This window comes from Pinus tabuliformis, chromosome J (genome assembly GCF_031772625.1).
Source record: "Pinus tabuliformis cultivar Carrire ecotype Pingquan chromosome J, CPIR1, whole genome shotgun sequence".
NCBI classification, from domain to species: domain Eukaryota; kingdom Viridiplantae; phylum Streptophyta; class Pinopsida; order Pinales; family Pinaceae; genus Pinus; species Pinus tabuliformis.
In genome coordinates, this window is record NC_142295.1 from 1,547,016,546 (window position 1) to 1,547,031,447 (window position 14,902).

Here is a 14,902-nt window from a genome sequence, read left to right on the forward strand (position 1 = left end):
CAAAAACAAAAGCAAAAAGATGCAAAATTGTGAAAGAACTGAGAGAAATCTCCAAGTAATGACCAAAGGAAAATAAGTCAAGAATTTCTCAAAAAGAGACTCAAAACACCCAATTGATGAAAGCTAAGAGCAGGAACAAGCTTAGGTGAAGATTCTGGACAAGGGACTAATGAATCTGGGCAGAAAAAACTAAGAAAAAACAAAATCTAAAAGCAATTAAAGCAAAAATGGAGTTTTCCTAAATTTTTACAGGAAGACGCAGGCGACCCGTTAGAACAGGCGCGGGCCCGCTCTGTGCAAATGGCAACAACGTGTCCAAAGACGCACTGTGCAGTACTCAGAGGGTGCGTCCGTCTGAAAAAACTCAAGAAAAACCAAAATAAAACTAATCCTAAGCTAACCCACCCAGAGACAGAATCACAGAGCCAAAACCAGAAAAATAAACCAATTTTCTCAAAGCAAAGTTCACATAAAGGAAAAGACTTTTCTCATCAATGGAATCTATCCCCAGCAGAGTCGCCAATTTGTCACACGGAATTTGTCAAGGGTGCGGACACGACTGACCTTCCTAGAAGTCTAAGACATTCTAATGACAAACAAGACAAAATGGAGTGATCTTTCTCTAAATACACCTTTTACAACATGAAATCTACAAGTGTTTAGGCTTACCTTATTCCAAAACGCTGTTGTTGGAGTCCGTTCTTGACGATCCGGATGAGCTCCTCCTTCAAGTCAATTCCTGCAACCACAAACAATCAAACAATTACCAAGCACTTGCATTTCATATAATAAAACATATATTCAACATGCAGACCAAGGAACACATGAAATAACTCATTAACACAAGCTATTGAGAAAAATAAACCAGTTTGTATTAATAACGAAACAAAGAAACTCTTACAACCTGGCCTTGGTGTTGTGCAAGTTCCTCCCAGGGTCCATCAAGGGTTTTCCTCTACTTTGACAAAGCTCACCCTCTCCCAAGTAGAATCAAGTGAAGACAATCTCTCCTCACAAAGGCTCTAATGGAAGACCTAAATCCTGCAGCATTTACCCAAAGAAAATGTATAGCTCCAACCTCTCCTCCTTCTGGCTCAATGTCTTTATTTATAGTGCTGTAAAGAGGTTATTCAGGTCCACCATCAATGGGATAATCCCCCTCTTTGGGTGGGATAGCTCCCTTATTGATGGGATAAGTTCCCCCTTAATAGAGATACATGAACCAACTGGAGGCGCATCCATTTCATCAAACCGACCTCTAGAAAGTTCTAGAAGTAACCACAAGTAACTTTTTTAAGATGAAACTCACGCATTTTGCCTTTTACAGAAGGACGCACCTGTCCCTTAACATACAGAGCGTCCAAGGACGCACCTTTTGTGAACATGGTCAGCGTCCCCGCAGGTAAGGCTAGAGAGAACCTGCGACCCCAGAGATAAACATAGTTTTTACAAGACTTTCTCTCTTCTTTGAGTTTGAGATGGATAACAGAGGCATGAGACTTGCCTAAGAGGGTAGCATGACTGTTGATTTGAGCCATACTAACTGTAAGTAGTCAAGGTGACATTTTTTAGTGTAACACTAACCTTTCCAGAGAAAGTCCACATAATGAAAGACCAATATTTTTCGAACAGTTAGAGATGAGGGAGATTCCACATGCATGATGTCTATGTCATGTTGGAAGGCCATTGGATCACCTTCAGATGTTCCTTCACCAACTCTTTTGATGACATTTGATGGACATTCTCATAGGCTGCACGGGATTCTCTCGACCTTTCCTATCTGTGTTGGGGGAAAGGTAGTGAATATTGAGGTAGAAATCATCAATGCGAACCTAGATTATAACCTCCTCTTAGGTAAGAATTCTATTTATGAGATGGATGCCATAGTTTCATCATTATTCTGAATCCTCTATTTTCATCATGAGGGGAGGATTATTAGAGTTAATCAATTAGACTATTCTCTAGGTGACTCTCACGCAACTCCAGATTCTACCGTTCCATTGGTGGACACTCCCCGTCAACCTATTGAGAATTTAGGAGTTGGGATGTACTCTTTGTTAATGGGTATGTTTGACCTCCCTCCTCCTACAGCTAGAATTAATGCAATTTCATCCTCTAGGGGACCTTCTCGGAAAGAGTTATTTTGAACTCATTATTTTTTAGACCCTTGGCCCTTACCTTCATCTACCACCACATTAGATGGAGGGCAAGTAGATGGAATGGAATTTACCATGTCTGTAGCGGAACTCACTTATCAATCTATCATTAACTATGTAGACAACCATCCCACTCCTTTTTCACAAGAAGAGTTAGATGGCAATGTGGCTCCGCCTTGGACCCTTGTTTCTACTTCAGCTCTAGGTTGCTTGGATACAGTTGTACCATATGAAGAAGCAATTTTGGAAGCAATGATGGGTGTGGATCAACCATGGGAGGATTTATGTCATCATTCATATTTTCTCCCTCCATTGCATGAAGTTGAATCTAGTTTGTCCAATCTGTCTACTAGTGACATTTGTATAGTTTCGAACCCTTTGGCCCCAGCACAATTTTCTGCCGAAGGTAACATGTCAGTTATCTCACGAATTGTACCTGTAAACATCTCTAGGAATCCTAATGTAATAAAAAATGTCTTCATTGGAGCTGATTGTTCCCCTGAAGAAATTCAAATCTATACTGATCTATTTAAAGACTTTTGAGATGTGTTCGCTTGGTATTATGAGGAAATGCCTAGAATTGATCCATCTGTAGTCCAACATGAGATCAAGATATACAAAAACACCAAACCTATTTGTCAAAAACTTCGACCGGTCAATCCTCGGAAAGTGACAGCTATTAAAGCTGAAGTTGAAAAGCTACTTAAGGTGGGTTTCATATACCTCGTTCCTCTAACTGAGTGGGTTTCCAACCCAGTCTTGGTAGATAAGAAGCAAGGAACGATCTGAGTATGTATCGACTATAGGGATTTAAATAAAGCTTGTCCAAAAGACAATTACCCCACACCTTTTATCGATCAAATTATTGATGAATGTGTGGGTAGTGAAATTTTTTCGTTCATGGGCGAATTCTCTAGTTACAATCAAATTACTATCCATCCAGAGGATCGACACAAGACAACCTTTATTTGTCCTTGGGGCACATTTGCATACAAGAAGATGCATTTTGGCCTTAAAAATGTTGGAGCTACTTTTCAGCGGGCCATGTCTTATGCTTTCCATGACATCAAACATGTTATTGAAGCATACTTGGATGACTTAGCTGCTCGTTCTCACAAGAGAATTGATCATGCCTGCCACATTCAGTTAGTCTTTGAGAGATGTTGTTTTTATAAAATCTGGTTGAATCTGAATAAGTGTGTTTTTACGGTCACATCCGGTCGGCTGTTAGGATTCATCGTATTGACTGAAGGGATTCGAGTTGATCCTTTCAAGGTTGAGGCAATAATTCAGTTGCCTCCCTCATCTTCCATTCATCAACTTCAAAGTCTCCAAGGAAAGGCAAATTTCTTTTGGAGATTTATAGCAAATTATGTCGAGATTACCAAAGGATAGGTGCGTTTGCTTAAGAAAGGAGTTCCATTTTTATGGGATGATTTCATGCAACAATATTTTGATGCTTTGAAAAAAGCATTAACCTCTGCTCCAATATTGAGTCCACTAGATTATGGCAAAGATTTCCTTTTGTATCTTGCTGTGACAGAATCAACCATTGGTATGGTTCTGGTTTAGGAGGATGATACTCTCAGTGAGCATGTAATCTACTACTTGAGTCAAGGCTTAGGAGGACCTCAGCTACATTATTCTCCCATAGAGAAATTGGCCTTGGTGATTGTCCATGATGTCCAGTGGCTTCGTCATTACATTTTGCTTTATAAAATGTTCTTCTTAGCGGCTGCCAATCCTTTTCATTTTGTTTGTAGTAGGTGAGTGATTGGGGGCAAGTATAATCAATGGATTGTTATTTTGCAAGAGTTCGATCTCGAATTTTGGTTAGCTAAATCTAAGAAGTCATTAGTTTTTGCAGAATTGATTTTGGAGCTGCCCTGTGAGGAAGCTATTGTTTATGAGGAAAATTTTCCCGATGAACATTTATTCCTCATGTATTCACAAAATCCCCGGTATGGAGATATCATTATATATCTCGAGACTTTGAAGTTTCCACCTGCTTTCTCCAACGATGAGCATCAAAAGTTACGTCACCTTGCCAAAAACTATGTTATTATTGGTGATACATTATATCGCAAAGGGGTTGACTCAATCCTTAGTCATTGCTTAAGTTTGGAAGAAGCTGAGTCTGTACTTAATGATTGCCATAGTGGAGCCTATGGCAGTCATCTATCAGGGCTTGCAACATCCCAGAAAATTTTTCGAGAAGGCTACTTTTCGCCTTCAATTTTCAAAGAATGTATTGAAGTAGTTAAATGTTACCATCCTTGTCAAGTTTATACTCAGAAAATGTGCACACATCTAGCTCCACTTTTTCCTGTTATCATTGTTAGTCCATTTATGAAGTGGGGCATTCATTTTACTACTCGTAATCCACCTTCGGCAGGGAATCAAAATACATCATTGTGGCCATCAACTACTTTACAAAGTGGGTTGAGGCCATGCCTACCTTCAAAAATAATAGTGAGATATCAGCCTTGTTTCTCTTCAACCAGGTTATTTCATGATTGGTATCCGAAGAGAGATTGTGACTAACCATGGTAGTCACTTCCAAAATCAACTGATGATTGAATTGGCTCTCAAGTTGGGTTTTAGGCAAGAGCATTCGTCTCCATATTATCCTTAGGTCAATGGGCAGGTTGAAGCTGTGAATAAGTCCCTTAAGACCATCCTACAAAGGAAAATTGATAAAAATCGATCCAATTGGAACATCATTTTGTACCTGGCACTTTGGTCATATTGAACCTCAGTTAAGACTGCCACTGGTTTTACTCCTTTTCAACTAGTTTGTGGGTTGGAATCTATTTTCCCTATCGAATGTGAAATTTTGTCCCTTAAGCTAGTTGTAGAACTTCTTCCAGAGACATCTAGTCTTGAAGAACGCCTCATTCATTTGGAGCATCTTGATGAGCAGCATTGAGATACAACCAAAATAAGTGAAGCCCATAAGAAGAGGATTAAAACTCAATATGGTAAAGTTGTCCGTTCTCAGGTTTTTTTTTTAAGGCGACCTTGTCTTAGTCTATGACCACTTGACAAAGACGTCCTCGGGGTAGGCAAGTTCAAATCTATGTGGTATGGTCCCTTTATAGTTAAGTGTGTTTTGGAAAAAGGGGTTTATGAATTAATTGATTTTGAAGGGAACAAGCTAGCAGAGCCTAGAAATGGGCTCTACCTTAAGAAGTATTTTTCTTAGGATTTGACCGAGCAATTGTTTGTTTGTATATATTGTATCTTTGTACATATCTATCTGACGTTTTTGTGATATCAATATTTTTTTATGTTATTTGGCAGGAATTTATGGATGATTCAATATATTTTGGATTTGCTGATGGTGCGAGTAGGCACACTCGGAATCTTGCTTCCACATCTTGGGTGATTTATTATCCATCTGGCTAGTTGATGGTGTTAAGGGGAGTATGTATTGGCCCTGATTCGAATAACATTGCCGAATATACTTCCGTTCTTAATTTACTATCCAAACCAATATCTTATGGGATTGATTCGTTGGTAGTTTATCTAAACTCACAACTAGTGGTGTCATATTTAAATAACACTTATCAGGTCTGTAATCCTTCTTTATATTGCCAATTTTTGAGAGTGAGAGTGTTGCAATGATCATTTATTTATATCACATATGTTCACATTTCGCGATCTGAGAATTCATTAGCAGACTCTATTGTTAATCAAGCATTAGATTAGCTCTCTCTACCTCAGCTACCACATCTTCAGCCCCTCTTCTGTGATGCCTGTGCCTCAGAAATCCATCAGGTCTCATTGGACCCACATCTGGAACATGGTCATTATATTTTGTCAGTATTTTGTCTCATCAAAAATATTTTTTTTAAGTTCATTTCATATTAAAAATCCAAAAAATCTTAAAAAACTCACAAAAACTCAAAAATTGTTACCTATGTCTCCCCATGCCACATTTGGTGGTAACACTAAGTCTAGATCTCCTCGAAAATCCATGTCGGCATATGGGTAGTCATCGACCGTGATGATCTATTGATCCCACCAGGTGAAAAACTCATCATCAAAAGTCATTCTGGCCACGTCACCACCTCCAAGGCGCTTCATAAAGTCTACCCATCTACCCATTCGTGGATCTCTAGGGCTGCTGATGGACACTAATACTTTGGGACATAGCCCATGTACCTTCTCAAAGAAGAATGAACATAAGATGGTTACATATCCAAAATTCTTCGTTTGAACCTTCTGTATAGAGGTCAATTGACTCTTCATGTTATTCAGAAGAGGCGTGCACCAGTCAAATACTGTGGTAAGACATTCCATTGCCAGGCTCATAGATACTTGTGATGCCTGATGCAGGGAAGCTAACCCATTTACCCGGGCAATGGTAAATAGCAAAATTCTCAAGGATAAACTTTCCACATGCTTAATTGGAATTTGACTTCCAATCTTCTCTGGACGTCCAGGACAATATATATGGACATAGTCTTCCACCGAAAGACTACCTCTCATCCTCCCTATCAAATGCATGATCTCCCCTCTTTAGGAGATACCAGTAATAAAATATATATCTTCGACCTCAATCCATAGAGGCATTTGGTCGATCATGAAAGTGTCGTCCTCTGCGCTCCATTAGTGGATCAAAAGTTCTAGCAAGCACGTATTGGCTTTCATATTTGGCATTTTCAAGAACTTAAGTAAGCCACAACCTCTCAAAGAATCCAATGCACTTTGGTCATTCATTTCCTCATTATCTATAGTGGTATGCTCTCTTTCCCTCCAAGTGATAGCCATCTTGCAAAAAATTGAAGTTTCAACCATTGGTTTATATGTTAAAACTTTAACTCATGTACATGTGGGTTCCCTTTACACACAGTCGCGTGTAGGGCCGTCGTATACGCGGGTTTCTCATGTCCAACCCGCGTGTACATAGAGTTGAATTTTTGGGCATAGTTTCCCACGTCAAAACTTTGAAAAATCTTCTAAAAACTATCATAAAAAATTACAAGTACGATTTGAGGATTACATAGAAACTTTGGGGTGATTTGAACGGTCCAATTGTTCAGAGGAAAGCTTGCTTCGTTTTGCTCCACAACTCTTTGCTCCAAACGGAAATGAAAAAACTGTGAGTCCAAAAGTCATTATATAGATTTGAAATTGCAAAAAAAAATTTCAAAAATTGATTTTTGTCTCATTGATTTTTTGACCTGTGGGCTTTGATTGTTGAGAGTGGGTTGTTTTTGCAGGAAATTTTGGAGACTTCTTCAAGATGTTGTTTTGGTCCCATGACCACTAACCCGTCATGGTAGGTATCTTTCTCTCACTGGCATTTAGGTTAGGGAAAACCGTTTTCTGCTGCATCTTGCATACTAGCCTCCATTTAGCGATACATTAGCCGTAGAGACGATCCCATCATATCCTGGTTAGCAAACCATTTTCACTCACCAATTTTTAAATCATGATGCAATGGTAGAGCCATCCTTTACATGGCCATCTTAGTTAGAACCTCGCTGACATTGGTTGCCCATGCTACTATACTGAGTAAGCTCGAGAGTCCTCTTTAGTCCCACCATGACTGATGCGTTGAAGACACATTCTCCTTTCTTCCACACTAATTTTTGGCCTTATACCCTAGAGGCTCCTTTGTGTTGAGTTTTACTACTGCATTGCATTTTGACTATTTTCACCTTTTGGCCTTGAGCTAGCTTCACTTGGACTTGTGTTTAAGCCACTTATTTGACCATGTCTTCTGCAAAGTCAACCATGCAATCACTTATATTTTGCAACTTGACGCATCCTTTTACTTATGGAAGGACCATCCCTTTGAGTGTCCTTGACTAGTTTCGCCTCCCTGCATTAAGCATAGGAATGTTCCCCTCCCAGGAACTAGATCATCTGTTTCTCTGACACTCGTTATTTCCACTGTACTATAGAATTATTTTATTATTTTTCCAACTTAAAGAAAAATACAAAAATATTATATATTCCAAAAAGAGCGAGAATGGGACAACATTTCAATGTTTTATTGGCAGCTAGAGTCATTCGTGTCGCCCTTGAACAACGCACTCAAAAGAAAGTCTCTCCTCCATTTGGTTTGGATTTAGTTTGACTTAGGAGGACCTTAACCTTGTTATTGAGTCAATAATCCTTCGATTGGTTACCTCTTCCAATCATATGGAGAGTTTTCTTTTGCCTTTGTCATTACAAACTTATATAGAGTTATCATATGTTGCCATATAGTCATCATTGAGTCATGCTTTTGTTCAAGGGAAGTAAACCTGAGTCAGCCTCTCTGTGGTGTCTCTTGACCTATTTTTCAGTTGGCCATCCCTAGTTGTCAGTGTCATGTTTGTCATCACATCATTTATATTGGTCCTTTGCTTGTGTCAGTTTGAGAAGGTCTCCATTGACTTCTTGCTAGCGGGTCTTGTCCTTATCAACTACGACATATTGCTATGAGGGCATATCTAGAGCCACACCCTGGCCCAATTTTCATTATTGATAGGTCACCTTGTGCTCAACATCGATCAGTATCATGGGTCTTTGATTGAGTGGTTTCCCTTTTGTTCGACATTAGCTTTCATTATCACACATTGGGATTCATGAAGTGCCTTGGTTTCCATTTGAACTTATTGGTGGATTCCTCGCCTCTGTGTCAGCTTTCATTATTGGTTGGTTCAAAGGGTTTCTATTGTGCGCTAGCTACATCTTGTATACGCCAGAAACTTGCTTCCGTTAGGTTACTACATCTTTTTCGTCCAATTCCTTCCACATTATTGGCCTAAAGGTTACACTTGTGCTAGATTGATGAAGGATGCCTTAATTCCTTCCTTATAGCAGATCTTTTCCTATCGACTACAACTCATTTTCTCTGGGAAAAAGATCTAGAGTCTATTTGGCAGTACCTTGGGGTTTTTAGTCATTCGTGGCAGATTCCTTCACTAACGATAGTGGGGAACCATCATTGTCTCCTAGTTGATAGATTCTTTCAAGTGTTCAACTTCAACGCATTCATTTGTACTTATTAGATTGTACTGGGTACCTTGACTCTGATTATAATTATTAGTGAGTAGTCTCGCATTTGTTAATGGTATAAATCAATCACCGGCAATCAAATGATTTCTCATGTGGTCGAAGTTAGATCATTCATTCCCATTGTGTAGAAATGTACTGCAACGGTCGGTGAAGACCTTGGGTTGCATCAACATGTTTTGGTTCACTTGTTAGTTGCTCCTATTGCTGCTAGTTGACACCATCCACCTTATATTTTGCAGTTATTCACAACGACATCTTATATGCTGGCATCCAAGTTGCGATGTAGTATCATTTTATTCCATCATGCTCATTTGGTACTATTGGGATCATTTTTTGACATCAGTGATCAGCTTCATCCTTCAGCATCATTGATCGTCTTCTTATATGTGATATTCAGACATGTACTTTTCCGATCACAATCAGATGATCCATTATGCACTTTCAATTCCTTTATACTAGTATAATATTGGGTTTTCTTGTACTTGATATGTGGACATGCTTTACTTTCTCTAAGCATGGGTATGCACACCTCAGACAATACTTTCTTTCTAATCTCTTTTGATGGATTGGCAGGCTGAATTTTGGTGAAGTCCTTCTTAGTCTCGGCATGATTCTTTCCATACACTTAATACATTTCGGCCATCATGTACCCCTTCTAACTTCATATATTAGGGGGCATCTGTTATAGCACCATTTAACTCTTGGTATTTGTGATGCTTTGTTTATGGCCTAGGGCAACCCCTCCTTCTAGACTTGGTCCGAATATATAAAAAACAATGTTTTATTCCCTGTACGCTACTTTTCCTTGAGTTAAAAGCATGTACACGTGGGTCATTCAATACCCAACCCACGTATATGTATTAAAACACTTAAAAATATTAAATTTCTTTAATCATGGGTGGAGTTCACTAGTTTTATCTGTTGATTACCTCCTATTTCCCATGGCCCAACTATTTCCCAACTAAAAAACTAATTGGGAGAGGTATAAATAAACCTCTATGGGAAGGCCTTAAAGAGAAGAAGAGATAGAGTTATTATACTGAGATTATCCCTGACTGACTGTGATGAATTCCTATGCCTCATGCACTTCCCCAAGCTTTAGGAAACCCTTGTTTCCTTGATTATATATATCCTTCATTTTTCTTGAGATATCATGGTGTTGGTGATGGAACAAGATTGTTGAAGGCTAGGATAGGATGAATTCAGAGAATGATTCCACTTGGAGCGAGAAGAAGACTCACGTGATTTCTCTCGATGTTATTTATAGCTTACTGCAATAAAAGAAATGTTGTCTTGTTTTCGAAATTAACTATTTTTATGCATCAAATTATGTTTTAATTCATATATGAATGTCGTTTTGATGTATGTTCAATCATTTGTTTATATGATATAAAGTCAATTTCATGAATATGATTACTTCTATACTTCTATGTATGTTTGAATTGAATGATTTTTAGGTTTGAAGAACATTAGGAGTTGCAGAGGGTCTGAACCCTGTGGGACCTACTAAAATGAAGGAAATCTAGGTACGGTCACTCTTACGTAGTTTGATAATATAAGCATCTTTTCTGAGTTGTATGAGTATTTATTTTTGTAGTTTTCTTCTGCTCTGTTGGGGTTCTAACCCAGATACCTAGGGTGCTTCCACCCAAAACAATCACTAAAGATGTCCAAAATATTATAGACTATTGGTTTCCCTGTTCATCTAGCTTCTTCATTGTTATCCTCCACAATGTCCCAAGCTAAGAGTAATCGATGGAGGTAACCATAGACCAAGCTTTCAGTTTGGTAGCTAGCCCTGCCAAACCAGAGAGGGCTCCTTATGTCATATCACAACTAAAGAATTGACTGAATATAAAAGGATTTTAGGTTAGATATACTAGGCTCAAATAGGTTTTGAAAATTTAGGATTTTGATGTTGGACAAGGGATGAAAACCAAGTAACTAGGTCAAAGGATCAAAATGGTAACAAAAACAAAGATATAAAGGAGCAAGGTCGCAAAATTTTGTGATGGTTTAGGGTTGTCAGGGTAGTGTAGAGTTTAGAATAAATAAGAGGTCTTAATGAGCATATATATCATGAATTCATTAAGCAAGAAATAAAATAACACATAATGGTATTCCCAACGAAACATAGCATGAAAAGAATTATGCTTATAAACATAAGGAAAAGCCACTAAAGAATTAATGAATGGAAAGAGAAGAGGAATATATTTCTATGAAAATATAACAGAGAAAGAACAACATCAAAAAATCATTGCACATGAATTCCTAGATAATAGTTGCAATAGTTCCTTTGATTTCCTGAAAATGCTCAACCACAAAGCTACAAGAGTTTTGTCCTCAGATGACCAACCTTTCTCTCTAACTAATAAAATGATACATATAGGCAAAAATAAACAGTTTCCCCACCCATAGGGGTCGAATCCATCAGTGGTGGAATAGTTCCCAAGAATATCTCAACTAATAAGTGAGATTAATAAGTTTGAATACAAACTCTTCATTTAGACTTTAATTTGGATTTTTCCTCATTAACGAGGCATAATTTATCATAAAAAAAACTTACTAAGCTAATTTACCCATAAATACATCATCTAGATATAAAAATAGTAAAACTACATCACCCTTTTGACTTTTACCAAAGTCTAACTAGGAATTTAAAAAAAATACACAGTGAAAATTTTACAAAAATCTCCTAAATTTCTAGGCACGTAGCAAGCTATTGGAGGCCATTTTTGAGTTCCTTTATGAAGTTAAAATATAGATCTAATGTCTGTTCTGGAAATCTGGGAGAGTGTATATGTCTTTAGAGTATTTGTGCACTCAAAATGACCCATGTTTTGCTGAGATATGGCCATTCTCCCAAGGTGTCTCTAGGTGCACAGTGAAGTGAAAAAAGAGAGGCAAAAAGGTGATTTTTTGCCTCTTGTTTTGCAAATTTCTCAAAAACTGAGCCCTGGACTAGGAAAGTGGAGAAATGGGTTTTGAGAGGGGGTCATAATATTTATATAAATGTTGAGTTTCCATCATTTGGATCCCTAAGGAACAAGAGAAGTGTGAGATCACTGTGCTCCTAGACAAAAATTGCCAAAATTTTCAAGTTTGCACCAGTCAGCACCAAAAAATAAAATTTTCTGCAAATCCTCCCAAAATTTGTTCAAAGATTCCTGATGAGGTATGTTATGCAACCATGGATGCATCAACAAGAAAATCTAACTTACCATTCTCCTCTTGGCTAATTAGGGTTTCATCTAGTTTGGCCTTCAACTCCCTGATTTTGCCCTTGCAAAGTCGATTTTCCTTGTAGTCATGGATGGCCAATTTATTTTGTAACTTGTTATCCTTGTTGACCTTGTCAAGGAGCTTCTCAAGGTGAAAACAAATTGATAGACTTGGCAACTGTAAAGTGCATGAGCAGACTTATGTGGTATTGATATATCCTGTAAAATCTTCCCTCACATGTGAAGAACTTCATGACAACCTTCATCAATGGTTCATATCTCTCCAACAAGTATCTGAAAGGGAAAACATGTGAGTGAACTCCTTTGTATTGTGATTTCAAGTAGGTTTTTTACTCTTCTAGGTATAGTTTAATGCCTTTGAACCAGTTTTCACCACTGTTTGGTACGCATGTAGCTTGAGAGATGGAATTCACTGAAAACATGAAATTAGTCCCTACAATGGTGATCTTGTATCCCTTAAAAGTTGAGGGAAAATATACTTGTGAGATGCTCATGGTAACCTACTTCCTGCACTCTTTCACAAAACCCTAAACAATTGACATCTTCAAAGCATTTCCTAACAAATGGGGAGGAGGTGATTTCATTGCAATTATAGGGCTCAAAACTCATTATCTTTTCCCCCTTGTTGTACTTTCTCTTCTCTGATGGTGATGAATCAAGCTCCATAGTTCAAACCCTAGGTGAAAGGAAAGAAAAAACAATGAAATTTTCTATCGTGAGGGAACGAGGTGGTATGATGGACTTAGGAGTTGCCTAAATTTTTAAGGAAATTTAGGAGGGTAGGGGATTATGTCAGTGAGTAGTGTAAGAAGGAATTTTGGGAAATGAGTGAGGGGAGAGGGTGGAAAAGGCCAAAACATAGGCCTACCCCAAAAAGAGATAGGGTAGGCTAGGGTTTAGAAAAAAATGATAGAAAATGAGGGGATATGGCTTTGTGACAGATGGAGATGGTGTACTAGCTACAAATAGAGATGTAGGTACAAGGAATCTAGGGTTTAGGGCAATAATTCATCATTTGAATATCAAAACCATGAAAATCATGTAAACCCTAGGAGAAGAAGTATTTGATCAATTTCTTGACATATGAGGCAAAGGAGAGCATGAAAATGATTAAACTTAATTATTATAGAGCATGGAGAATGAAATGACTAAACAGAAGCTTTGAAAATAGATTTTGGTGGGCAAACACCAATTCTGGATAACTCTACCCCATGTGCAGTAAAGGCTTCATGTGTGCGGTGTGCTGTCCAAGTGCGCATCGTAGGCTCTCTCTGCACCACGAGCTATCTTCCAACCTACTTTTGGAGGCCTTAAACGAATCCAAATTTTGAAATTCATAGATCGTTGGAAATCTCTTGATGTCTACTACAAGATGGAGACCTCAAGAATGTAATTTAGACACTCCAACAGTGAGAAAAAATTATTTTCCCAAGGTCACTCCGAAAATGCTAGGTGTCTCTACAAAAGCGCAACATCAACTTGTAGAGTAATTTTGACTACCTTCAAGGGGGTGTTTTTCGCTGAAATTGGTATGGTTGGAAATATTATGATTTCTAATACACAATAGAGTCCTTAAACACTGCCAACAATTTCTCCAAATCCATTTAAAATGGTCTTGAAGTCAAGTTGTCTAGAAGTGCAGCAACTCTCCCGAACCAAGTGTAGTTTGGGAATTTCTCTCAAATCATAAAACATACCCAAAAACGGAAGGAGGTTTTTGTTCCTTGGCCTAACATTGACAAAAGTGTCTTTCACTTTTGTAAAATTATTCTCCATTGTGTCAGAAACATAATTTGAAGAAAAAATGTCCATATGAGAAATAATGACACAAGGTAGTGTACTGCAGCATTGTCTTATTTCAAATAAAACATTACCTTTAAATTTCTTTTTATTTGCATAAGTTTCTAACTCCCTTTACCCACTAACTCACATGATGTACATGTTCTTGTTTTGACATATGGTATCATGATGATACATGGAGTGAAACCATAGACCATGACCTAAAATGAGAAATTTAACCATTTCATAACCCAAGACATTTAAATGAAGATATGATACCTCAAATAAGACAATGACCATGATGAGTGATGAAGACCATAAGTGAAGGGAGCACGAGTGACCTAGACATAACAGCGAGTGACCAAATTTTTATTTGAAGACTTATTGAAATGACAAAAAATTGACTTGACACCCTAACAACACCTTGTAATAGCATATTTGATCACTGGTGACTGACATGACTCGCAGGCACTAACATTGGCTCCAGTTGGGGAGGAAAGCTACTTGGAGTTTTCAAGAACACCGTAGAATAGGTAGCGTTATTCATTGGGCATGGAGTCAAAAGACCAATCTCAAAACTGAAAACGAACTAACTAACTGAACTGACTTGACCATAAAAAACATACTAATTGAACTTACTTATGCCAGTAGACCATCGAGATTTTAGGGCTTAAAATCATTATGATAACTGCCCACCTTGCTGAAGAT